This window comes from Nilaparvata lugens, chromosome 10 (assembly GCF_014356525.2).
Source record: "Nilaparvata lugens isolate BPH chromosome 10, ASM1435652v1, whole genome shotgun sequence".
Classification (NCBI taxonomy): Eukaryota; Metazoa; Arthropoda; class Insecta; order Hemiptera; family Delphacidae; genus Nilaparvata; species Nilaparvata lugens.
The window spans coordinates 9,629,348-9,655,566 of NC_052513.1; the positions used below are offsets into that span (position 1 = coordinate 9,629,348).

Below are 26,219 nucleotides of genomic sequence, written 5' to 3' on the forward strand. Positions count from 1 at the left end.
TCTTGTTTCTTCATCTACGTTCTCCTAGCCCATTACAACCTGTAGTCTATTTTTAAAGCATAAAAGCTGCCTAGCTGAAACGTCTCAGCTTTCTGATAGCGCTGAAAATACCAAAAACTGAAATGACAGCGTGATTAAGTGATAATGAATTATTATTAGTAAAATTCCTCTATTCTTTTCAACTTCAAATCTTGCTGACCCCTAGGATCCTACACTTCCTTGAATTCCTTGCAGTGTCATGTGAACATAAAGTAAAAACAGGGAGATGGAGAAGTAGAGTACTGAGAGAGAGGGGCAAGAATACTGCAATAGAGTACTGCAAGAAAGAGATGATGTGTACTTTGTCAGTGATATTTTGAGACATTCATAAATTTATTGTAGAGTGAAAAGCATAGAATTTTGTTGAAGTTTTGACTATCTCCCTCCATGAGCATGTCAACCACTGTCCTCTGATCTTCTGAATGGAGCTTCATCACCCTCCTCATTTAGAATAATGCAAACAATGATATTGAATTTCCCTGAAAATCCTCAACACCTTGATTCAGAATCCATATTGAGATCAAAAACACACGCCTCTCTCATTGAGAATGGAGTTTGTTCGCAACAACAAGAAAGTATCATATTTTTGAAAGACACTCACCTTGGGGGACGTCCACTTGAATTTGAGGTCCTTGGTCAGTTACAGTGGAATTTGGATCGTTCTTGGCAAATCATGTGGAGGGTTTCTTCCCTCGATTTTCCTTTCAATAGTGAATGGTTCTCCACTGCAATCTGTAACAATTGAAAACATGCTCTCATAAAACATAGATAAGAACCAATCAATAAACTAATAAGCACTACATCGACAAAAATTTCATTGTGAAAGAGCTGATGTAAAATTGTCAAGTGGAAGAAAAAATCAATTTGAGGATTATTGTTAGATCACTAACCTCACTGCACTATATCTCAACTGTAATATCTAGGAGAAAAGTAATCAGGGTATAGCGTTCATCTTATCTGAGCAATCAGATGTGTTTCTGACAGCAAGGTAAATAATTCAGTATGATGAAGGATTATTAAATATGAATAATAGATTAATATTCTTTTATAATTGAGACTCTCAATGCTACAGATAAATTATACATGGTTGCTTACAAAAATATTTGAATTTGTGTTTTATCTATCGTGGAACCATTAAAGAATTATTGAATTGAAGACACAACCTGACTACCTGATTCTTCTTGATTCCCTTCTTCTAGTAATGATTCTAACTTTGTTTTCAACATCATCACATGCAATCATTCACTTAGAAGAAAATCCACTGAAGACTTTATCTCATGATCATCGAAGACTCCTGAAAATCTCCATAAGAATCACAATTATTGAATCCGGTGGGAAAACTATGGGCAGAGTTATGGCGCCGAGAACGGAACCTCTTCTGGGTAGATGGTTGTCACCAATTTGTTTTATTGAATAACCAGCTCTTAATGGTTTATTGGCTCCATACATGATTCGGCTCTCTATCAAGTTTATAGAAGAACAAGCAGTAACGTGAGTAGTTTGCTTTGGAGAGCGAACGGGAAAGGAGTCTGACCGTTATGTGAGTGCCTTGGCAGGAAGAAGAGTCGCCCGATCGGCATCGCGGCATTCTTGCCGCCGTATTTTGGTGCAAACGACCAGCCAAACAAAAAAATGATAAGCGAGGTCCTGACCACCATAAGAAGCTCACCCATAATTTACATGCATGAATTCGCCAGATCGCAATCTGAAATTAATTATCTGTACCAGGAATAAATTGTGGTAGGGATGCTGGCCGTTTTTTAAAGTGGAACTGGAACTGACGAACTTTTTAGTTTTATTTTCAACATTCAAGTTTCTTCTATGCTCAAGAACCGTTCGCATTATCTTCACCCTTTCTATTCCCCTCTCTTTTTTATATTGTTCTGCTCTTTCTCTGGCTTGTGTGTAAGTGAGCCTGCAAGCAAGCGTGCTCTTTTAATTGGTTAAGGTCGAATTAATGACTTACTATAACGCATGCCCTCACCTCAGCTAATATTCCGTTAATCCTAACACTCACAGTGATCTTCCAATCTTCCCCCTTCCCCTTCTCTATCTCTCTATTACATCCAAATTCCACCTTTCTACACACATTTTTTACCTTCATTTCACCATAATATTCATTCAAAGTTGATTACATCGTAAACCAAGCAGTTAATTGGTCATAAAATGTTAGATTCTAAGGCAGAATTAATTTTCTCCTAACTTATGGATTGAGTATAATGTTATTCCAATCAGCTATGGTTTATTTACTATTGTAGGGGTCATTGAACCTAACTTGCAGCTTTTCCAATTTGAACTTCAGTGATATTTTCTTATAGTTGCGAAGTTTATGATCTGCTTCCATTCAAATATGTTTCTTTGGAAGAATTTCTTAAACTTTTTTTATCATTATCCAGTTATTACTCCCATCTATTGAGATTTAATTGAATATAAAATCTCCATCATAATGATACAAATGTGTCTATAACTTCAAATACGCATTTACTTGTAGATGAGTTCCACAAAAACGTATGCTTCTTCTTTTCCTTCTTCTACCTTTTAGGGTTTAACCATCTCTGCCTGTTCCGAACCACATATCAGTTCATCTTTTTCTTGGACGCCCTCGGTCTTTCTCTTGCCTACTGGGTTGTAGTTGAGAGCAACTACTCAGCATGTGATATTTTCAATTACTGCTGGTAGAGACAATGAATAAGCACACGAAGTGGGAACCAAATTTTTTAATAAAAATTGAAACTTCATAATATTCACAAGATAAAAGTGAAAGATTTGATTCTTATGGAAAAAGTGATTCATGAATATATAAGAAATTCATTCCCAGCATTTTTCCAGCTTCAATTTGCAATTCTTTATTTAGATTTCAATCAAGATACTGAAATTATGTTTATTTTGGAATGAGTATTCTATTATTAGTCAATTCACAAAGATGTAGTTCAATAGACGACATTGGCAAATCAAAATGTCTTCCAATGAAGACTAGTGTAAGCTAAAGTGACACTTGCTTTGTTAAAATTTGCCACAGCCTTCTCCAATTTTCAATTCAGCAATCAACCTCTATTCATTTTTTTTAGCTATAAGCCACTAGGTAACACCAACACTTCCTCTTTCTCATTTTATATTTCTGTGATCCAATTAATTTTCCTTCCACAATACAAATATAAACGCCACATATAGGCCCGCAGATGATGAATATAAGACACATTATAGTTCTGTTTTGATACAAACAGCAAGAAGTTTTCATCCAGTAATCGGTAATAGTTGTTCTCGATTACAGTCTCGGTTACTGTCATTTGTTAAATATATTGTATGGACGTTATTATATGGAAATGTTCACATTTATGTAATAAAATGTTACATGAAATGAATTATGCAGAAGTTTTCAACTATGAATAAGGATGAGCTGAAAAATCACAAGATCCTAACAAATATTTCAACATCATGTGACAAAAAAAATTTTGATAACTTGAATCATTGTCATTGGGATGATTCAAGCAGTGAAAATTTTAGCTTAAGAGTCATCAAACACAGATAAAAACTAGGTCAGTGTTACAAGGAGTCGTATTCGTATTTCAACAAAGCTTGGACCGTTGCACTGGAAGCCAGGGTGACAGCAGAACTGGTTTCACACAAAACTGAAAGAAAACAAACACAGTTTAAAACTAGTTTCATTTCCGAGTTCATGTCATCACTTGGCGACAGCCACATACGAGTAGCAAATCATTCCGAGAACTCTCTGCTGCATCATTGGGCTTTTGCTGATAAAATTCTTGTTATCACGTGCTAGTTAGCACATCTGTTCTTTTATCTGCATCGTGTCGTAGAATTTGATAAGAAATTCATAATATATTGAGCTGTTAGAAGCTGTGGTGAAGATATCAGAGATCATCAAGATTCATTCTGTAGTGATATGCGGGAATTGAAAAGGTGGAAATGTATATGTGTCACTCGTATTAACTCATTAGTTCTCATTTCAAAGTTGTTCGTTTCAAATTGCTAGCTCAAATTCAAAATAATCATTATTTGATATTTCATTATTACATTAAAACAAAACAAAAAACTATACTAATAAAAAAAATCTCAAAAATCCCATTTTTTCAAGAAATGCCAAAATGCAATCATTGGAATATTACAAAACAAATAATAATTTTTAAATCTTTGAAATACTACTAATAATAATAACACTAAGTAATACACTGTGACGTTTTGACGTATTAAATATTCCCATTGAAACTCATATATGAATCTCAGAGTTCACCTTTCTTTGATACTACAGGACATTTGATTAAGCTACTACAAGAAATTTCTTGTCTCGCTACTCGATGACTAGGTTGTCGACATTATAATAAAGATTAGAATTTCGTGATTCCAGATAATAATTATGACACGCCAGTAAAAATTCACTTCAAATTTGATAAAGTTGTTAGTTGGTCCGCTAACATATTATCAGGAAATTGATGACTACCATCAATTTGCAAAATTGAGGACGAGCAACCATTTCTTATGCCAATTTTAATATCTTGATGAGAGACCAAGTGGACTAATCAGCTTTAAAATTGCAGTTCAACGGCAATGAATGGCTAATCAATCCTGGAAGATTGATCAAAATTGGCCAATGAACTTTGATGATTGAGCCTGAAACGGTGTTCAATGCACAATGTTTGGAGAGACTAATGTGAATCTTGTGTGCTATTAACTTCATGACAGGATGTTAGAGATTAGTACCAAAACAAGCAATAATTTTGTCACCTGCATAATCAAAAGCATTCATTGACAGACAGTTGTCACAACCATGAAATATTGCTCTGAAGATTGGCTTACTACTTAATCCATGTGTAACTTACAAAATTTATCCAGTTTCCAGAGCAGAGTATCATTATTGAGAATCAAGTGAAGCATCTTGCTGTCCGTAACATAACCAATAATTCACTATGACCAAATATTTAACAATGTGTACCAGAGGTGACAAATCCTCCCCCCCCTCCCAAACCAACCACGCGTCCCCCTGAATATTCCAATTATTATTAACAGCCACCTATGAATTGAGAACCCTTAGAAGAAAAAATATCGTTATACACTTTCAACATTCTTTAGACTCCTCGATCAAGAGCTTCAATGACGTCTCAGCCTCCATCTGTGGTCATCCCTGATGTGTCAGGGTCTCACTAGTTGATCCCTGGACCGATCTATCATCAAGCCACTACTATGCATAACAATAACATTTAGCCAACTAGCCAACCAGGTAAGCTCTTCCAGATATCTTTGTCAACCAGCCTAGCAAGCTGAAATCACATAATTGAGAATTACAATCTATTCTTATAGCAGTCAAGCATGGGCAGTTGGCTTCCTTCAACTTTAACCACCCTCGAACCGTAAAACTAGGAGTCAAATTGTTAGACCACATAAATAGCAAAGCAATGAAATGCTGTTTGTTAATATTATAGTATAACTTTCAAGCACCCACATGAAACAGTGCTGTTTTAACCTCTAAAGCCCAGCACACACACACATCGATTTTTGTTCGTAAGATATTTTGCCGTCGTTATGAATTCTACCAAATCAAACGGAACTTGACAAACATCATCTGTTTGAAATAATCTCTTTAATCTAATAGAATTTATAAAGACGGCAAAATACCGTACGAGCAAAAATCGGTGTGTGTGTGCGGGGCTTAACTGGAAAAATCGTCAAAAACAACTTATCATTCCCATCAAGACAGGAACTGGATCAGATAGGAAAGTTTCACTATACTGGATGGAAAATTCACTCCAATTTATTGTGGAAGAGTAAACGTCAAATTAGAGATTTATCATCACCAATTGAATCGAAGATTAATAAATATTAATAACGAGCATAATATCAATAGATATTTTCAGAAGTAACAATGGCTATCAACAATTCTCCTCAAAACTAAGCAGTTTACTATGGTCCATATTATATAGATTACTTCATTTGTTATTGTAGAAATTTAAAACCCGTGTTTTGACTTTTATTCTTGTATATTCTTGGAGGGCAATAACTCTCATCAGTCACATCGTTCCCAACCAATCCAGAAAGCAGCCATCTCCATCACGAAGATCATGTGTACAGTCTAGCCTACTCCATTTACAGAAAAGCACCACTTACTTCCCAGCCGAGTGGGTCTATATATCCTGGATCTATCCCGTTAGTCATGTCAACCTGATTGTGAATGCGGTACCTGTAGGTGCACTCCTTCTTGCACTTGAAACAAAATTCAACTGTAAATTGTGCGCGAAGGGTAGTTACGTCTGTGAGACTTGTCTTGTATATTCCAGCGGACGCCTTATAAGGTGGTGCCTTATAAGACCCAGTCGCAGATGGTCTGATATCAAATGCCCGTAATACTCTCCAAACAGTAACATCCCAGACATTATTGAACAAATGTTGTTGTTTAATATGAATAGCCCTGTATGAGTAGTGGTCACATTCATTCTTCCGAATCAAATTGGAGATCATTTCAAGTTGTCTCTAATTAAGTCTGGCTTCAGTCTAAGTTGTAAACCCAATATGGCGCTTCACATCACACATGTAATCTCGTTCATTGTAGACTAGGTTCCAGTTACTGTAGCATAATTTGTTGCATGCTTCAAGTTATAATAGGCTACATGTTGAACTCACGATTATGTTTCTCGTTTTCAACATTCTCGATCTATAAGAAAGTTCCTAATGCTTAGGGTTAGGGTTAGAACTGTTGTAAAATACGTTCTTCAGAGGTTTATTTTGAGCTATTATCAAACAAATGATGAGAAATAGAATTAATACTCTCACTAAGCTAAAAAAAGCCAATATTTATGTGAAAGTAGAAGTCTGTTTCAAACGGGTATAGTAACATTAATCCATATGACCCTTATCACTATCATCATTCTTCTTATTATTGATCATTGACACTTACTTATTTCGTTGTAATAATCCTCCTTCAATCAAAATAGTCATCATAGTTCGATTCAGGCTCCATACCAAACGCTAAATGCCTTTACAAGAACAATTTTTTTCTGCAAATACAAAATTATTGTTTTAAAAAAACCTTAATCACACATGAGCTATTCTCATGTCGTATTATGATCATTATAAATTGTTAAATTATAAATTAAACTTGAAATGATCGATTCAAATTGAATTGATCAATATAAATGGTTATGATCATTATCGAATTGTTCTTTGTATTTTTCTACTACATACTCGAAGATTATTCAGGGTAAAATAAATTGTTTTGATTTTGATTGAGTATTTAGATAGATTGTGAGTCAATATACTATGCTATATTGTCAATGAATGAATGAACGAGCCAGGATTGAAATGAATTATCATATTATAATTCTTTCAATAAAATAAACAGAATGGATGTTAGAGAGAATAATTTTTAATTTTTTCAATCCATTTTGAATTATCTTGGGGAAAATGAATTATTTCGATTTCCAATAAACATTTAGATGGGATGTAAATCTTGTAAAAGATTTAAAGATACCACGTAATATAAACAATAATGAATCCAAAAAACATTTGGCCAAGCTATTGGCGAGAGTGTAAATGGTAAGTGAAGAGGAGAAATGGTTAGCAACGCAAAGTGGAGTCAGTGATGGTGGTGGCTGTGGCTGGTCGCTGCCTTCTAGATCGTTTAGGCGCATCGCATGACACCGCATCACGACTGCGGATAATGCCCCGCGGGCGATCACACGCTATGCCGTATGGCGGGGAAGTCGGCGGGGTAACCAGACTAAAGTTCAAGTTCACAACATAAATTTACACTGCAACTACATATACATAAGGTATATATGTAGTCGCGGTGCCATAGAAGAGGGTTCCGAGATAAGAACTTTCCTCGCCCACACCCTGGCAACACCCGGTGGTCGCACTTCTAGAGAACTCCTAGGTTTATCTAGGATACACTCCTAGGTTTATCTATAGAAGTTGTGGGAGGAGCCCCGGCAGATTACAAGCACGGCACTTGCTGCGGGGCCCTCGCCAAAAAGGTACAGCGTCACCGTGGCTGTCCCAACATTAACGTAATGGCCGGTAATGGAGGATATCGCTGTAATGGAATGCATGTATTCAGGAACAGGAGCGCATGTTGTGCCAATGCAAGGGTGGTGATAAATTAGCATTTCTCGGATAAAAAGTTGAAAATATGTTTCAGGAAACAGATGGTAGCCAGATTGGAACAGAATCAATATAGATTATAGCTATACCACTTTAATGGCATCGATGTACTCAAGTACAGAATTTATGTTGGATCATTGAAAGGTGATCGCAGTTGAATGAAGATGGAATATACATATTTAATCAATAAATGGATGCCCTTATTTGAATAGAATTAATAGTTTAGCAGGAATAGTCTCGGTAAGGGTATACCGTATTGGAAAATGAATGTGTGTAATGAACAGGAGCAATCAATGAACTGTCAGGTCAAAGAAAAATATTTGACTACTCAGTCATAGAGCTCCCATTCATTTGTAATTTCTTAATTTCCGTTTAATGTCTAGCAATAATACAAGTAAGGTTGGAAAGTTTCGAAAGTTCAGTGTATATTTCTCATTCTATTGATCTTACAGATGCAAATTTCGATTCAACACTAGGTTTTACTACATTTGGATTAGACTACATTTACTACTTTAAGATAGTAACATCCTAATATAGTAATGTGGATTAGACTAATATCACAGATAGCAGAGAACCTGAACTCTTGGTTCATGGATTTATACTGAAAAACATGGCTTAGATCATCCTCCAATATATCCAGTGTCCATAATAATTTAAGTACTTTGCAAATTTGTATTTGGTGGTCACTAGATATAAATACTATACAGTATATATTATAGTATACTGGTGGTGTACACTGTAATCTAAAATCGTTTAATAAATAAATTAATATTTAAAAACATTACAGTGACATTTATGGTCGCATTGGATTAATGTTTGGAAGCATCAAAAGCTGATTCATAAAGATAAGGAAGAGAGAAAGACCATTGAGTATGGAATAATTACAATGGACTAATTGAATATTCAAACCCATATCTATTCACAGATTAATATTTCAGAAATATTTACGATCACTTTTTATAATTAGTGGAAATCATAACATTGTGTATAATTATTACTGTTGACGGCATTGTATGAACCGGAATTTCTAGAAAAATATTTCATTGTCCAATCGTTTTATCAAAATAGGAAACGATGCAGCTAGGTAAGAAACCAGAGGATGACGAAATGTGACCTTGACACACACACTGGAAATAAATTTGGGCGGTCTAGAAGACCAGTCGCAGAGAACTCCTCCTCCGACTTATCCTGTTTTGATTTATTGCGAAATTTGTTATTGGTGAGGAATTTTTTGTGAACATTTTTTCGGTAAGTTTATAATTGAAGATGATACTACCGGAAAACGATTTCTTCTATTGAACAATACGAGTTATCGTCTACTGACTCATTCAATAGAAAAAATGGGGATAAACTGATTTGGAATCGCTGTTAATAAGCTGTTGTGAGTCATTTTTCCTATTGAGATGTCATAGAGGAATTCAAAAAGATTTAATTGTTAGAGTTATGTATTTTGATGATTCATCATCTTGCTGGAAGTTTTCTTGGTTTGATTAGGAAAATGTTCTACAAGAGATTCACAATTACAGGAACAAAACAGAATGGAAATAGAACAACAATAGGAGTTGGAGCTCTTGCAACATTAGACCCTTCCATAATTTCCATAATCTTCTGTAAACACAACTCATGAAATATTATATATAATGAATACCTCCGATATGCTCTTCTTTCACCATCTTTCTATTATTCCAAGTGAGAATTCCACTCGAGTGTTTTGACTTTTCGCTCACCAGTTAGTTATAAATCTTAGTTTTCATGAAGCATTCGACTATCAGCACTTCAAAAAAATAGTTGATAATCTGATATATTGGACACTTCCACCAAACACTTCATACCTCGTGCTAATCTCCGATTGTATGTTAAGTTCTGATCATGGAATCATCATTCATCGATAAGGTTCAAGCAATAACATCTTCGATCATCAATGTTGGTAATGCATGATCATCAATGATCATAATGCTTGAACCTGCAAGATGTCATTGATTAGAAATCATCATGGCTCTGCTACTTCGAATAATATAATCATGCTCGCTGTAATCGGAGGATTAAACTCATATGGAGCTGAGAAAGATCTATCTGCACGATTCGCGAACGAATAGAGATGATGGCCCGTCACGATCGAGATCGGGATATGAAGATAGTGCAATGAAGGAATACTTTGAGATATGACAAGAGGCAGAACAGACAGCTGATGTGAGGAGAGCAGAAAAAGAAAAGGGTTGGAAGAAAGAATAAGAGTTGGGATTTTGTTAGTTGAAAAATCTATTTATTAATTTAACTGATAACTCATTGTATCACCATTGTTGATAAATACATTAAGATTAGAGGCCAGACAATGTAGTTAATTTATGAATTTCGTTAAGGGACGGCCCCTAAAGCACAAAAGCTGATCCATCTCTATAAAACGAACACATTGAATTGTAGTCAAGGATAATTTTGATAGTGAATTCTTGTGTCTTAAAAGAGCAATAATTTTGTTGCTCTGATGACAAAAGATATCGCCGATTGAGATAACCGGCGCAAAAATATTAAACCGCCCGCTCAATAAGAATAAATATCGGGGACCGAGCTTCGCTCTGGAGTACAAAAGCATAAAAATGTTTTTACGAAAGAAGAAATTATAATAATATTCATACAGAAATGTTCTATCTAATCAAAGTTAATTGAGATTAATTCCCAGAGGAATGCAAAAATTCCCCTCACAAAGGCCCAGTTGCACAAAAGCCGGTTAAATTGTAATCCTGTTCAACTTCACGTGAACCATATCGGAGAAGACAATTTCAAAAAGATGGATATACTGGAATTTATCAGGATTGAAAATAATCCGGCTTTTTTGCAACCGGCACTAAGTACCTGATTGAATGATTACAAAAGTTCAACAGCTGAGTCATAATTTTGACACAGTCCCACACACATGAACTCGCTCACTCACTTCCATCACCAACAGACGACGAAATAATTATTATCAGCTGTTTTTCCAAGGATGAATAATAATTATCCTTTTAATGTCCTTCAGCGAGTTTTCCCAGGGATGAGACCTAATGCAATCGAATCTTTATATTATAAACCTACTATGTTTCGAATTTCGTGAGAATCGTTAGAGCCGTTCTCGAGATCCGGTGAAATGCAAACAATAAACATCTTAACATCTAAACATCCAAACATCTAAAAAACTAAACATCTGAACATATAAACAGAAGTTGCTCGTTTAATAGTATCGGATTATAATCTCACTAATCCCACCGAAGCTAGAAGACTTATAAATTATTGGCTAGTGTGCTGCACCAGAACATGAGACTAGACCAAATCAAATTAGGAGCATAATTCTTCACGATGATTTGATGTGGTAATCATAATGTTGATTGATTTATTATTGATATTATAATTGGAAATAATAGGAAATCGAGTGATCATTTTAATCCCGATTCGATTTTAAACATGCTAAATTGTCTATAAGAAAGTTATGCCAACTCACATTGCAAGAATTCAAGTAAGATTTGGATTATTTTTCAATTGGCTTTGCAACCGGTGGGCTATCTGTTCAGATTACAGGTTTTTCTAGTGTGATCACTTCCTCCTACAATGTAATATATTCCACACAGTGATAAAGTAAAATGATAAGCATCAAAATAAAATTGAAAAATATCATTTGATTCCAACTCAAGATTGGAACCTCTAACCAACGTGACACTTCACAGCCGAGGAATTAAATTATGTTATAGTTGCAACAAACACATAAGATTTAACTATGTTGTAACGTGATATTAGCAAGTCCTCATAATATTATTATCTGATGACGTTGCGATGACTGCGGAATTCGGAACATTGTCGGTTGGATTTTAGTGCTTAGGAAAGGTGCTTTAGAGCTTTCAGAACGAGCGAAATAACGGAGGTTTTAAAACCATCATAACCCAGTGACTTGTTGCTGGACACCATCACGTTCCTTGCTATTGAGGTAGCAGTTCAGCTCTATGGTGAGATGAGAGGACACCATGCAATGTGAGGTGAGTTGTTTTTGCCCTGCTCTTGCCAACCAATTAAACTCTTCACAATGATTATTTACAAGTGATTATGTGAATCACTGTCCGGAAGAACATTCACCAAGATACCAACAATGCTTGGCAAATTTGGCTTAGTTGATTTAATCGAGCATGTTTCATCTTCCCTGAGTTCCTCCAAATTTATTGTCGTTTGGACATGTTCACACTGTTTGATATGCCTATGAACTTGATATTGTTCTTTTAATTTGAGTGCTCAATTAGTAGGAATGAAATTGCAAAATAATAATAATTAAACTGTGATTAATTTATTACAGTATGTCAATTCAATTTAAATAATTCATCCATTCATAATATAATAGTCATATTTAATGAAAAAGACTAAGAAATTTTCAAAAACCACATATTTATTGATACTTAGAAAGACCGGTTTCGGTTATTACACCATTGTCAATCTAGTCACCTTTCAATTATTTTGTGATATAGCTCATACTTCATTGTCTATTTGTCTATTGTCTCTCCAAAATACTCCAAAATTTGAGTCATTTCCTTACAGTGATTTAGTGGATGATTTAAAAACGTAACTGATGTGGATTTACTTCTCGATAGTTCTCTTGAATTTGATAATAAGTACTCTGTTCTATTCTGTAAACAAAAATTGGTTTTATGTTAAATTTTTCAACCTATTGCAGGAATTTGATAATAAGAACTCTGTTCTATTCAGTAAACAAAAATTGGTTTTATGTTAAATTTTTCAACCTATTGCAGGAATATATTTCTCTCTATCTACTCTGGATTGTTTTCATTATACATATATGAGCTCCAGAAACTGCTTCAGCTTTACCCCATAGCTACAATATGAAGGAGCGTTTGTTAAAAACATCCACTCCTTGAAAATTGAAGGTCCCTGGAGTATGTAATCGGAATAATAACGCAAGATTTGATTGATGGCCTTTTATTGAGCAAAAGTTATTTCAACTCCACCCTTGTGAGTTCCAACAAGAAATGGCTGTTGCCACTTGGAAATTTCCTGAGTCTGTTTATTTCATGTTCGATTCAAGATCATGTGAGTCTTACAGCGTTTTTGCCAAACTCGAGTACAATCCAGTCCAATGTTTTATTCTATTTTGACAAATCTAAACGGCAGCTTTTGGACATTAGTCGAAGGTCGGGTGGACGGACGTGAGGGGTGCGGTTAAGGTGAGGCAAAAAAGTTTCTGTTGGGGAATTCTTGACATTTTGAGGGGCACACATAATTTGCAGAAATCCGATCGGTCTTTGTGCTTCCAAGAAGCGCCGCTTGATTTATCTGGGCCAGTAAAGCATCTAAGTCCGCCCACGATTCACTTTCCATCATAAGATCCACTTCATACTGTCAGTATACATTACAAATACCATTAAAACTCCCCCATTCAACCGATACTGACTATAGTGAGATTTATCTCATAATGTCAGCATTCCCAACAAATAACATCAATACTTCCCCTTCTGACCAATGCTGACACTTTGAAGTGAATCTTACTATAATATGGACTCCATGGGGTGTCTGCCTCTCCGTCCCACATTCACACTCTCTCAGCTATTCCGCCCGCAAATAATAAAAAAATTCACTTTCGATTTTCGCGTCATTGTATTACGTTACACAATACATTTATAATGATCTCCCCCAAAATTATACTCTTCAAAAACCCCTTGTAAATCACCAAACGAACTCCTTACTGATTTCGAAATTTCCCAGACAATTTAGGATCATCGATTGAGGGGTTTGAGTGAATTCAGAATGTTTTCTACTGTCATGTGAAGTTATGATAAGATGTTTCCACAGAATGTATTGGGAGGTCAAGATTTGAGTATTTCTGCGAAAGCCTAGTTTGGTTGATATCTATTATTGTCTTCCAGTTTATCATACATCAATTTGATCAATTTTAGATCTTACTCCTCAAAATTTAGATATAGTTTTGTATGAAGTGATAGTTTGTCTACCAAACTTTCTTGATGAGTTATTGCCATTTTTTAGCGATGGATAGTCGTACCAAAAACAAATGCTTCCGTATTCTAGATCAGTTCTGGCTTACCACATAGCTGTAGTATTTATTTCTGTGCAAGCTAGAAATATCAAAAGCAAGAGCATCAAATCATATCCGGTCTGTGAGAACTCTCAGCTTTTTCGGTAGCTTGCTTAGTTTTTTCAATCATTTATAATAAGCATAGAGACCATTGTTTGCAAACGAAACGAGGCATGACTTGTTTTTCAGGTGAACTTGATCGGAAAGTATTTTTGAGAGAAAGAAAAACGTGTAAGATGCGCGTCTTGGTTTGGCATGGGAACGTGCTAAGACCTGCGATACGGTCCAGCGGTGTTTGGGTGTGTCTAATCATGTACTATGTGCTGACGACCCGGTCAAAACTTTTCAGTTTCGGCTGAAGAAATCGACAGTGTTTTTACGCCTCTCGCTCTCTCTCTCTCTCTTTCTCTCAAAGCATTGTTTCTCACTTTCTTTGGCAGCCAAAGATTCACTGACACCAACGCGTAGTCGCGAGATAGATGTTCAAAAACGTGGGTTGCAGCCCATTGCAGCTTCCAAGGTCAACAAATCACTTTCGTTTCCTCCCATCTGAGTAATCTGATTTGGCAATGCAGCTTGCAGTTGAAACACGAATCGCTCGAATTTATGTGCGTGGGGTTTCAGAAAATTGGGACTTCCCAAAAACATACATTACACAGATATTATCGGGAGCTTTATATGTGCTATAATATATTATCTGTTTATGTGCTATGTATGTGCTGTATTGTATTGATTTTTAAAAGTTCTAGATATTTATCGAAGTGATTTGTTAACTATTTCAATCTCCTAGCTGTCTAGAAGCATCTCCATCTCTTTTAAATTTGAATAAGTTGAGCAAGAATAAGTTTTTCCATAAAGGACAATTGAATTAGATTTGGATAGGTTGAGCTGATTCAACTATTAGTACTGGTCATCACAATGAAAAGTTGGTTCAATCTGTGAAATGATCTAGTTCCGATTATAAAGCTGGAGCTGGTAACCAGTTATTAAACAAAAATGTGGTAGTTTGAAATCATTGCTACGGTGAATGGATGAAGAAATCGTCACAACTTGACTGGAATAAAGCGCGGGGCGAGTGAGCAAGCTGTCAGCAACTGCGGAATTCCACCACCTGATAAGGACAGACCAGTCTGTGTCGCGTAAAAAATAACAGAGAATGGATGGGTGCAATCAGCCATCAATCCTCTATCCTCTTTCATTCCGGCAAGTTGAAGCCAAGACACAGGGCACAGGTCGACTACCCTTTTGTAATCCACCTGTCTGAGGTCTCAGGGAAGTGAATAGAGGTTTTTGATCCCAATACGGTATTTTCTACTATGATTCATCAAGGGCAACATAGATAGTACAAAAACACAGTTATAAACAAGAATGACAGATAATAATGTTTACAATATCTGTTCGCATCGATTACAAGATAAGAACTCGATATCGTAGCTCAGCAATAACTCAATAATGTCAATGATTATTTTAATAACTTCTTATTCTAATAACTTCAAAAATTATCAATTGAATTTATAATTCATTATTTGTCAGTTCGTTTTGGCAAATTCAGATCTTCAGACTGAGCATAATAACACACATAAACGCTAGGATTGTGCATGGTTGATGAGAGAGGTCGAGTGAAATTAATACCCTTAAGGTGCGTACAGATTTACGCGCCGCGAACACATGAGCAATTCACTTTTAATCAGCTGATTATATCTGTATTTTTGCAGAAACGGTAAGATACAGATATAAAAAGCTTGGCATCAGCTGATTAAAAGTGAATTGCTCATGTTCGCACGTTCGTAAATCTGTACGCCCTTTATATCTATAGTTTACCTGGACTCTCTCCTGTCAAAATATATTCACCGTTTTGTAAATAAATAGACTGATCAGCTAGAGGAGGATAAATTCTCTATCCTAGAGGAGGAATTACACTATTATATCAGGGATAATAATATACTACTATGCTATTACGCCTTCAGAAATAAGAAAGGATCCAACGTTGAAGGTGTTCCGAACTCATAAACCCTGGGTTCTAATTGTCTGGCTAATAAGCAGACGCCCCTTCAAGAGTACTTCTCACCCGATTAATCGACAAAAGATCATGAACAAGAAGTGTTGGAAACCAGGTGCCTAATTAAAATATTTATGAAGCTCTGTGGATTTAATAGTATCGTAAAGTTACACAGGAAATGAACGAAACAAGTTCAATAAACGAATAAAATGATACATTATCTATTGCGTATTACTGTTCTCCATTTTGCCTTAAATATGATCTTCAATTTTGTAAATTATCAATATTGATTTGATTCTCATTCGATGCGCGGAATGTATCAATAATTTCTAATTAAGAGTGGCACAGTTTGTGGTGGAAACTCGTATCACGTTATCCACCTTGCTTTTGACTTAAGTATCTGCATAACTTTATTACAAACTTTAATTCGTACTGAACAGTTATACTGGCAATAAAAACTGTCCAGCGTAATAAAACGAGTTATTTAGACCAGTGAGGACACGGAAAGGTGCAAAAACGGAAGAAGAAAGAGGTTATGGAGTGGAGGATTCAAAATTTAAGGAAGACAGAAAGAAAAGGGGTGAGAGGAGAAGAATGAGAGCCTGTTGGGAATGTAAGAGGAGAGGAAACTTTATTGTGTGCTAAGAGGCACTTACCAGTATACCGTTGTCAAGTTGATGACTTTGACTTTACTATCGTACTTGTGTTAGTCTGATACAAGTAGTTGGCAAACCTCTTGATAGGGAAGAATTAGAGAAAGAAAGGAGATGCATGCAGTCTGCTAGAAAAATTGGTAAAGAAGGTGGTAATTGACAGAATGAGACGGAAACAGATGGTGGAGTGAAACTATTTCTATGTAAAAATGATGACATTATTGGAAAGATTACTTCAATGTGTAGTGCAAAATATTATTCAAATCAATCAAACGCAATATCAAAGTATTACTTGTTTGAAACTTTGTTGAGTAAGCTACTCGGAGAGTACTTAACTAAGTCTCAAACCAGTGATATTCTGATATTGAGTTTCAGTACTCGGAATATCAAAACTTCATCTCATACTCAGTGACATGGTATTGTAATTTGTTTTGATATAAGGTTCGTTGGCATTGAACAGAAATTTTCCACTTGTGAATTCCACTATCATCGTCCAATTCCCAAACCCTTTTAAGCCTGTTTTTCTCTCTTTCACTATTCTTCCATTCCTTCTGTATTTACTGATTGCTTCATCCTTCTTACTTTCTTTCTTCCATTTTCCCTTCTCCTTCTATCACTATCCTTTCTTCCCTTCTCTATCCATTTAGTACTTCCTCCTTTTCACCTTCTTCTTTCCATTTTCCCTCCATTTTTCCCTCTCCTTCTGTCCTTCTCTTTCCACTTCTCTTTCTTCATACCTCTCCCTTCATTTCTTCCTTCTCTCCATTCTCTTCTTCTTCCTTTCTTTTCTTCTTTCTCTCTTTTCTTCTTTCTCTTTCCTCATCCTTCTTCATTTTACTAGATTTTTGTCAATTTCATCCATTTCATATTTCTTCCCCAATACTATTTCTGCATACATCCATTGCATTCTTCCTGGTTCATCATTCCGCCTGCTGGTCCTGAAGCCGACTCATACTTATTAAGGAAGCGTCAGCGGCCGGTATATTATGAAGCAGCCTGCAGGAAGGCGAAGGGACTGGACGTCGTCAACCGTGGCATTGTCGGCTATTTTTTAATAGGATGTCATCAGCTCCTGGCCAGCAGCAGCTGGAGTTGGTGAGTTTATGTTGGCGTCTCTGTCCTGAGTCCTGAGCGCAGCGGACGCGTCCACAATTACAATTAACTTGGCCGAAGAGTCTTCCTTGTGTTCCCGGGATTATTGCACTTTGTGGAAGCTTCTGAAGGTCATCACCTTCAAGACTGGTTCCTTCAATTTATTTATTATTTACCCGGGACACTTTTTATCTCTCCTCTTCCTTTCTCTTCAAGACGCAGAGGTAGGAAATAGCGGTAAAATTGCATCTTGCCACTTAATTACGGACTTGTCAGAATTGTCGCGCGTTCTCGAATGCCTCGCATGCTTGCGAGCCATGAAAAAGGAAAAATCTCGAAGGAAGTAAGTATATATTTCCCGATGGTGTCAGTCAGGCACGAAAACTACCCTCCGCTCTCGAGAATGCTTGAAATTCTTGCACCGTCCACTGCTGAATCTGTATCGGCTTTCTTCCGATCATCTTATCAAGTTCATTGATCTTCAAGACTTCCCCACAATTCCCTGGAATTTATCGCTCGCCTGGCGCCTATAAATTTCTTGATGCAATTGTATACTACACTGTGAAGTATGAATTCCTGTTCTCTCCTACAAGAATATTGTTCATATCATACAAGATGCTGTTTCCCAGCCATTATCATAATCTGTACAATCAATGATTATATTATTGTAATTGATAATTATTATTATTAAACGAAAATCCAAATTATCGATTATTGTTGATGTTGCTGTTGATACAACTCTCTGACAAACTAATCCTCTTCTCAGATTGAACATTTTTCTCCAACAAATAAAGCTATAGCAGTCATATCAAAATTGTTGATTCAATTCAAGATTCTTGGGGTTCAGTTTTCATATTATTCCGTTCATACGAGTAGCCTTAATAACTTGAGAAACAAAATGTATGGAACCGCTCTGTTTATTCGATACGATCATGCAAGTCCTTACAGGGAAGAGTATGGAGTACTAATGAAAATAATTACAGTTCCATATTCAAATGTATGCAATACTGACTTTTTTACTGGAGATTATCAATTTCTTGGTTTCACAAAGTTTAGCGTCTCATAGTACGGTACCTGTAACAGAAATATGTCGTTGAAAACATTTTGATAGATAAAAAATAGTAAAAATTCATTGCAAATCAAAAAATAGAGAAGAGTTTAATTATTGGTTAATCACGTTAGATTGAATCCAAAGTAAACTTCTTGGAAATTAAATTGAGAGTCCTACTAGTAGTCTATTAGTAGTTGGATTCCTTTTACCCTCCAATGATAACGTTTATCGAAATTGAAAACACTTTGACAAAAAGTTTTATGAGAGCAGAAGTTATGATACGCAGAAGTTTCACGTTTTTTCCCAAATCTCAGGCTCAGGATTCAAATTGATCTCGTTTAGTTTAATCCAGCATCAGATTAACTAGTGTGCTTGAGATTATTCGCTGTTTTAAACTCAAGCAGACAGTCAACATTTTTATTAGATTATGTAATCGATTGTTGAGAGTGTTCTCAACCAAGCACACGTTGGTTGTCCAGCGAATCATATCACGATCGTATCAAAATTGATACTAGTAGCTGGCTTCAAGGCAACTGAAATTTCCTTGGCTGTTTATCGAAGCCAATCTTTCTTGACCAAGAATCGTCCATAGTTACGGCCAATAGTCTAGGAAAATTTAGAGAATGCAGTTTCAAAATAATTATTATTCCTAACGGTTCACTATGTTGTCCAGTAATATAATAGCCATCTCATTGATTTATCTGTGGACAAAAATAGCATCAACATATTTTTTATTGGTCGGGCTACGATAGCCGGAAGCTAATAATGTTGACGCGATGTTGTGATATCAAAGTGCTGTCTTCTTCCACTTCTCCTTCTTCTTCTTCCTGGTTCACTCTCTCATCCCATTGTTCGCTGTGAGGAAGGCCGTTACAGATGAGCCAAAAGCAGACAAAATGGCGTCCGCTAGAGGCTGTTGTCCGGTGCTTCGGAACACACACGTCGATTCGCGAACAAGGCAACCATGAAAAGAAAATCGACTGATCAGAGGAGGATAGAATGGACAAGAGAATATTGTGGCAGGTGGGACAGAATAGATGGGATATGACAAGGAGAGAGAATGGTCATCTCGATTAAGAATTCAGTGAGGGGAGGGGTTGATTTGTGGAGGACTAAACAGTGGCGCTATCCTTCAGTTTGAATCAAGTGACAGTTTTGTCGACAGGTATTCGACCAATTTATTGGACATCGTCAAATAATTATACAGGATATTTGAATACAGCAGTAGTCAATACAGATCCATGAGCGAGAAAACCTCAAACCTTTGTTTGAAAGAATACAAATTTGATCTTAGTTCCTCCATGATTCGCTATCTAAATTAAAATTGATAAGCCATCTGAATTTTGAAACAGATTTTACTTGGAGATTAGGTTTTATAAAAAGCAGGTTCGTTTCAAAAAATGTGGAGCTTTCGATTGATACTCCACGCTTCTACAGCATGAAATAATTTAACAAAATATGATGAAACAATCTATTCATTCCATATCGAATAGCATATCGTTGTTGAAGTTTAAAGATGTGGCATCATATCATCAACTAGTGTTACAGGCTACCATGAACACTTGAAAAGTTCTTTCCACCATTTGGTAAACTCCTCTTTATACAATGCAATGCAGCAAAGAGAATAGGGATACCTACGTACTCTCTACATTCTCTTTGCTCTTGTACGATGCAATATCTCCACTTCATACAACGCAATACTCCACTTTATACTAAGCAATGACTTAGAAAGGAGTTTGAAGTTTTTGAACAGGGATATTATATGCACATAAAAACATGAAGTACAAAATTATCATGATGGTGATTTGGATGTTGTGGGTGAGACGCGAAGAGGGGGAAAGATTGACTGGAACAGTGATGAGCGGAAAAAAGAAAGAGAATGAGAATAATGTCAACAATTGGAAGAACAATGAACAGTGTGAGTGAGAAGAGAAGGGAGAGTGTTGGTAGCCTAGGGCGCCGCTACCAATGGTTAATCTTCTCGCTTTTTATTTTCTTTTTCCCTTTCATTGCCTGTTTATTGCCTCGTTTGTTTGCTTTCAGTTCGCATAATTGATAATTTGCAGTGATGCAGTGCAGGTGTTCAACATGAGCCTATTGCTCTTCTTCTATCCTGACCTGGAACAATGCTCCACCAGTTTTTGTAATCCTGTTGGGATAGAACTCCACAACCATTCTATCGTTTGCTATCAGTCTGCTTCCACTTCACCATTTTCTAATGGAATTTAAAATGTTACATATTGTTACAGAGATACTTTTCAGTGACTAATCAAATTCTCTATAACATAATCTTCAAGAATAGCAATAGATAGTTGCATGACTTATTACAATAATTGTACTTGATGATCATACTTAAAAATATTTATTAATATAATAAATATTTCATGATAATTTGTAATTGATTATACAAATATTATTCAATAGGATATTCTCCAAGAGTTTATATTGGTTTCTGATTGAGAAAATCACTCAGTCTCAGGGTTTCAATTTCCAAGATCTCCATAATCCCTGGGCTGATAATTACAGAACAAAAACGAAGATGATTTGTTAGTGATAATAGAAGCTTCAATAATTGCTGTCTTCCATTATCATCCATGAATTTTTCTCCATTTCCACATACACAAATTATCATGATAATTGGGGTAAAGCTCAGGAAGGATTAAAATCCTGAATTAGACATAGATCTATATACAGAATTGTTCAAACCATTAAAAAGGTATCTCTTCATCTAGGTCTATCTGCGAAAGATTTGAGACAATTTCTTGAAAATACATTGTCTTGAAAGAGTTTCAAGATGTGAAAGAGAGAATGATGTAGAAATACATTTCTCTTGTGAAGAGAAAATGATAGATTATACTATTCTAACCATACATTTTAAATTCATATTTGATTTCTAATTGGAATTCTGCTATTGATAGATTCACTTAATAAAGTCAAATATCACAGAAACTGAACTCAAGGATGAAAACATGTCTGCTTTGAGAAATATTCCATTTGAAGAGTGTATATCTACAGCCGTTCAGTCAGCTATTCAATAATATTATGAGAACGAATCGATATGCACACCGTTCCAGAATTGATTATTAATAATAGCGTACCTAGTAGGATGCTGCAACGTTCAAAGACCTGAACGGGTTCAATGATCCATCACTAAATCCATGCATGAAATGAGTCTTCCTCCTTTTCGCCAACAGAAACGTAAACCAATCGCGGTTTTCACGAATGGATTTGCCTTAAAAGTAGTGGGCAAACACCGCTAAAACTGATCAAATGTAATATCAATAATGATTAGAACGTGGGATCACAGAGTGCTGAACAGAAAAATGAATTATAGCAGTTAATCGTTGCCCCTTGAAAATCTCAAGTTCATAAAAACCGATGGTTATAATTTCAACTAGCCATGCCCGTTTACTATTGGAATGTTTAATAATGATAAGTCGTTAATGACATTTGAGAATCTGATTGAGACTCCAATATCCCAAGTGAAATCGCAATATATCTTGATTAACTACCATTTCAATTTCGCAGATCACAGAAAAGTTTCTAAACTATCCGTTTTGAGCATGTCATCAGTTTTTCATTATCTTTTAATAGTGTATCAGCTTTTACAGATTTACTGTATTCCGTTGGAAAGAATTCGGGGTTCAACAATCGTACTCATAATCAAACATACGATTGTAACTGAAACTAATAATTATTAGAACCAAATCAAGGTTGAAGAAATTTCAGTAAAGGCGTTTTGTTGTTCATGATAGAATGTTTTTTTTTTCTTCAAGAATAATATTTTCATCAGAAAATGAGAACTCTAGTCAAAGATAATCTTCAATATCAATAGTTCTCCATTACAGTTTGAATGTACTATTTTATAATTCCAATGACAGTATAATTAGTTATTAATACGTACTTGGTTATTGGAACTGCATCAATCACATTTAATTCACTAATATCGGGGGACCGAGCTTTGCTCTGGAGTGTGAAAGCATAGAAAATTCGTAACGAAAGATTGAATTCATAGTTTATATTTATTTATTCATTTTCTCAGTCGTACAATTATTTTTACAGTTATATGAGGAGGCACAACAGGCTTATGCCCAAAACTGTTCCTTTTCAAATTTGTACTACAGTCTATATCAAAAACTAGGTTAAGCTACTATCACTCATCAAAATAAAAATTTATTCACACTTCAAAAAACAAACTCATCATCGATTATTACAAATAGATATACTATGAATTCGATTTAGAATGATATAATATGTTTGCTACAATATCTGTTAATATACTATGTCGCCTACTATTCTACACTAACAGCATCTAGCTACTTTTTGGACTTTCTGAAGTAATATAAACATGTTCTCTAAAAAAAAGAGAAATAAATGAAAATAAGTTTTTATTGCTTAATTTTCTTCTCGTGGGATCAGCTGAATGATCCCACACATGGACTCGTTCATGAACTTCCATTACGGTATCGACAGACACCAAAATTTCCAGCTGTTTTTCCAAGGACGTATTTATCCTTTTAATGTCCTTCAGCAAGTTATCCCAGGGTTGAGACCTAGTGCAATCGAATAAACATCTAAACAGAAATTGCTCGTTCAATAGTATAGGATAATTTATAGTATAATATATTGGATAGCTCAGTTATTATAATGAAATAGTATTGAATCCAGTTCATGTGGAATTATAGTTCTCTATTATTAGCGTTCTGAATTGGAATAATGAGAGTAATGATAATGAATCATTCACTAAAATAATTAGTGAATGAATGAATAATGAAGAAGTATATTCTCTAGAATTATACTCGGAGTCAACATTTCAGAGTTACGTGAAGAGAGAATGAAGAGTGTGTTTTGCTTGTAGTAGGTATACGTATAAATGCAGTACTGCTGGCGAGTGTTCAATGCGTGGTTGCCTATACTCAGCCGTGTCAAATTCGGCGCAGTATCCATGCAGATTCTCTTCCAGTGCAACTCTTCAGCTCGTCTCGATTCGATTCAATTCAATCTCATTTTCATCGCTCGTTCCACTTTGAAAATAATTACGCTTACTATTGATTATGTTCGATAATTCTATTAATTATTGATTGTATTAGTTATACAGTTTATAAGGTTTATCTTGTACTGATTGTGAATAATTATTTATTTCGGCTATAAATTTAAATTTCAATGGTTGCAAAATTATTATTGACTATGATGATATCATAGTTGATATTATTCAAGTCAAATGATATAATTGATAATTAATTATGCATGATTCATAAGTTATATTTATGATATTGTCTTACGATGAATGTTCGAGGGGGTTGAATTATGGCCACAATTATTGTGGGATATCAAATAACCCCAAATATAATGGAAATAGATGATCTATACTAAGAAGATTTCTGGAGGGAAACTAGTTTTTTCTCATGAAAAATCGATTATAATTATCCAACTATTATATCAAAGACAATTCCATTAATTACTATTCCTTCAAGTTAATCTTATGATTTCTTAAACTATAATTGTTGCTGATAATCTGCTCTAGTAAAATCTTCCAATATTACAAATTCACTGATCAATTTTCTACCTCTTCTGTGTTCCCTACATTTATCTGCAAATTCAATCGAGATTTTGGAGAATACTTTGATTTGGATCGATAAAATTCAGAGATCTTGATATCGACCTTGGATGGAGTTTTTGACAGAAATCCAATTGTTTCCTGTCAATGAAATCATTATAGTAATATGTTTTTCGCCACACTGCACAGAAAGCAGCTGTTTTCCAGTCCCTACGTAGATCTGAAAGACCTTGTTTGCAGACGACGTCAGAAAAGGGTTTCTTTTCCGGGCTAGCCCAGAAAGTTGTCTCTTTCCAGCCGCTTATGGCTGGAAACAACGCGCTAATTATTATTATTAATAAGTCATCCGCTAGATCGGGCGAGTGTCCACTTTCATAATAAGCTGAAGTCGCCATGATTTTAGTTCCAGTTTCGAATCAAACTAATTCGCTTCGCAACCAGTTTTATTCAATTATTTATTGTTGATTAGTGCATTCCGAATTTTCAAAAATGCTTGAAGATGACTGTGGTATTCTAGTGAAATTTTAAAAGAATCTGAAATCCTGACTGCAAATCTTCTACCACTAAAATCAAGAGATAGGTACGATAGCTTAACGAGTATTCTTTATTTTGTATTCTTTATTTATTTTGTCAGCAATACCTGTAGTGTGGCGAAAAATATCGTTCGCACCACGGGCAAAAATGTTTTTCCAGCTCTCAATCTTTTCTAGTCCTCGGCCTACGGCCTCGGACTTGAAAACCGATTTCGAGCTGGAAAAATCTCATTTTCTGCTCTAGGTGCGAAATATACTATTGTATTCTTCCAAATAATCTCATTAGAACTACGCTTAAGCTTTGCTAATTCATCGAGAATAAAACTAATTTACAATAAATACAACTGAGTGTGAACAGCTACAGGTGCTATTTGTGTAAATGTGTGATTAATCTATTTCTTCTGACGAATACTATCAGGAATTTGCTAATAACATAATACTGTCTTGTGAGGATACCTGTTCCTCTTAAAAGGGTAAAACACGTGTTGGCTTAATGTGCTTCGTGCAAACCACGCCAAGACAAGTCTACCAACTCAGCTTCTCATTCTTTCTCTTCTCCTCTTGATGTTCGTCTCCTTTTTCGATTTCCTTTTCATGGCAGATAAAAGAAAGGAAAATGACGTTGCACTCGAAACGAGTTGACGAATGGAAGCTGAGAGAGAGAGGAGTGAGATGTGAGGATAAAAGTGTAAGAGTGAAGGAGTGAATGGCAGAATGGAGGAGAGAGAGAGAATAAGAGATACACTCCATTCCAACACGTAGAACGGTTTAATGCTCGGAAAATCAGAGTTCAAAGACTTTCGTCTGTATCATTATCTATATATTTCATCACTATATATGTGTGTCTTCTTCTTCTGCTTTTCCCAACAGTGGTAATAACGATCATTATTGTTTCCCTTATCAACAAAATTGTCCATAGAATAAAAAGTTATCGAAACTATGACTATTCACTCCCTTTCTTGTTATTAAAAAAATGACTAGCTGTCAAATTTCATCAATGAATGAATTTACTCACTTACTGTGACAACGAGATCTTTCGGCAGGTCCTCGAAATGGCGGACCTGCCGAAAGATCACGTTGTCGGAGTAAGTGAGTAAATTCATTATTTATTGGAGAAATTCG

The 26,219-nt window shown here is 35.5% G+C and overlaps 1 protein-coding gene across 2 annotated transcripts in view; it reads right to left on the reverse strand.

Moving 5' to 3' along the window:
• The window catches only part of LOC111061824 (titin homolog), a 111,080-nt gene that overhangs the window by 50,231 nt on the left and 34,630 nt on the right, over positions 1 to 26,219 (reverse strand). For both annotated transcript variants that reach the window (XM_039436244.1, XM_039436243.1), the window contains exon 2: positions 641 to 771. The gene's annotated coding sequence lies outside the window, so the exon portion shown is untranslated. The remainder of the gene's footprint in view (positions 1 to 640; positions 772 to 26,219) is intronic.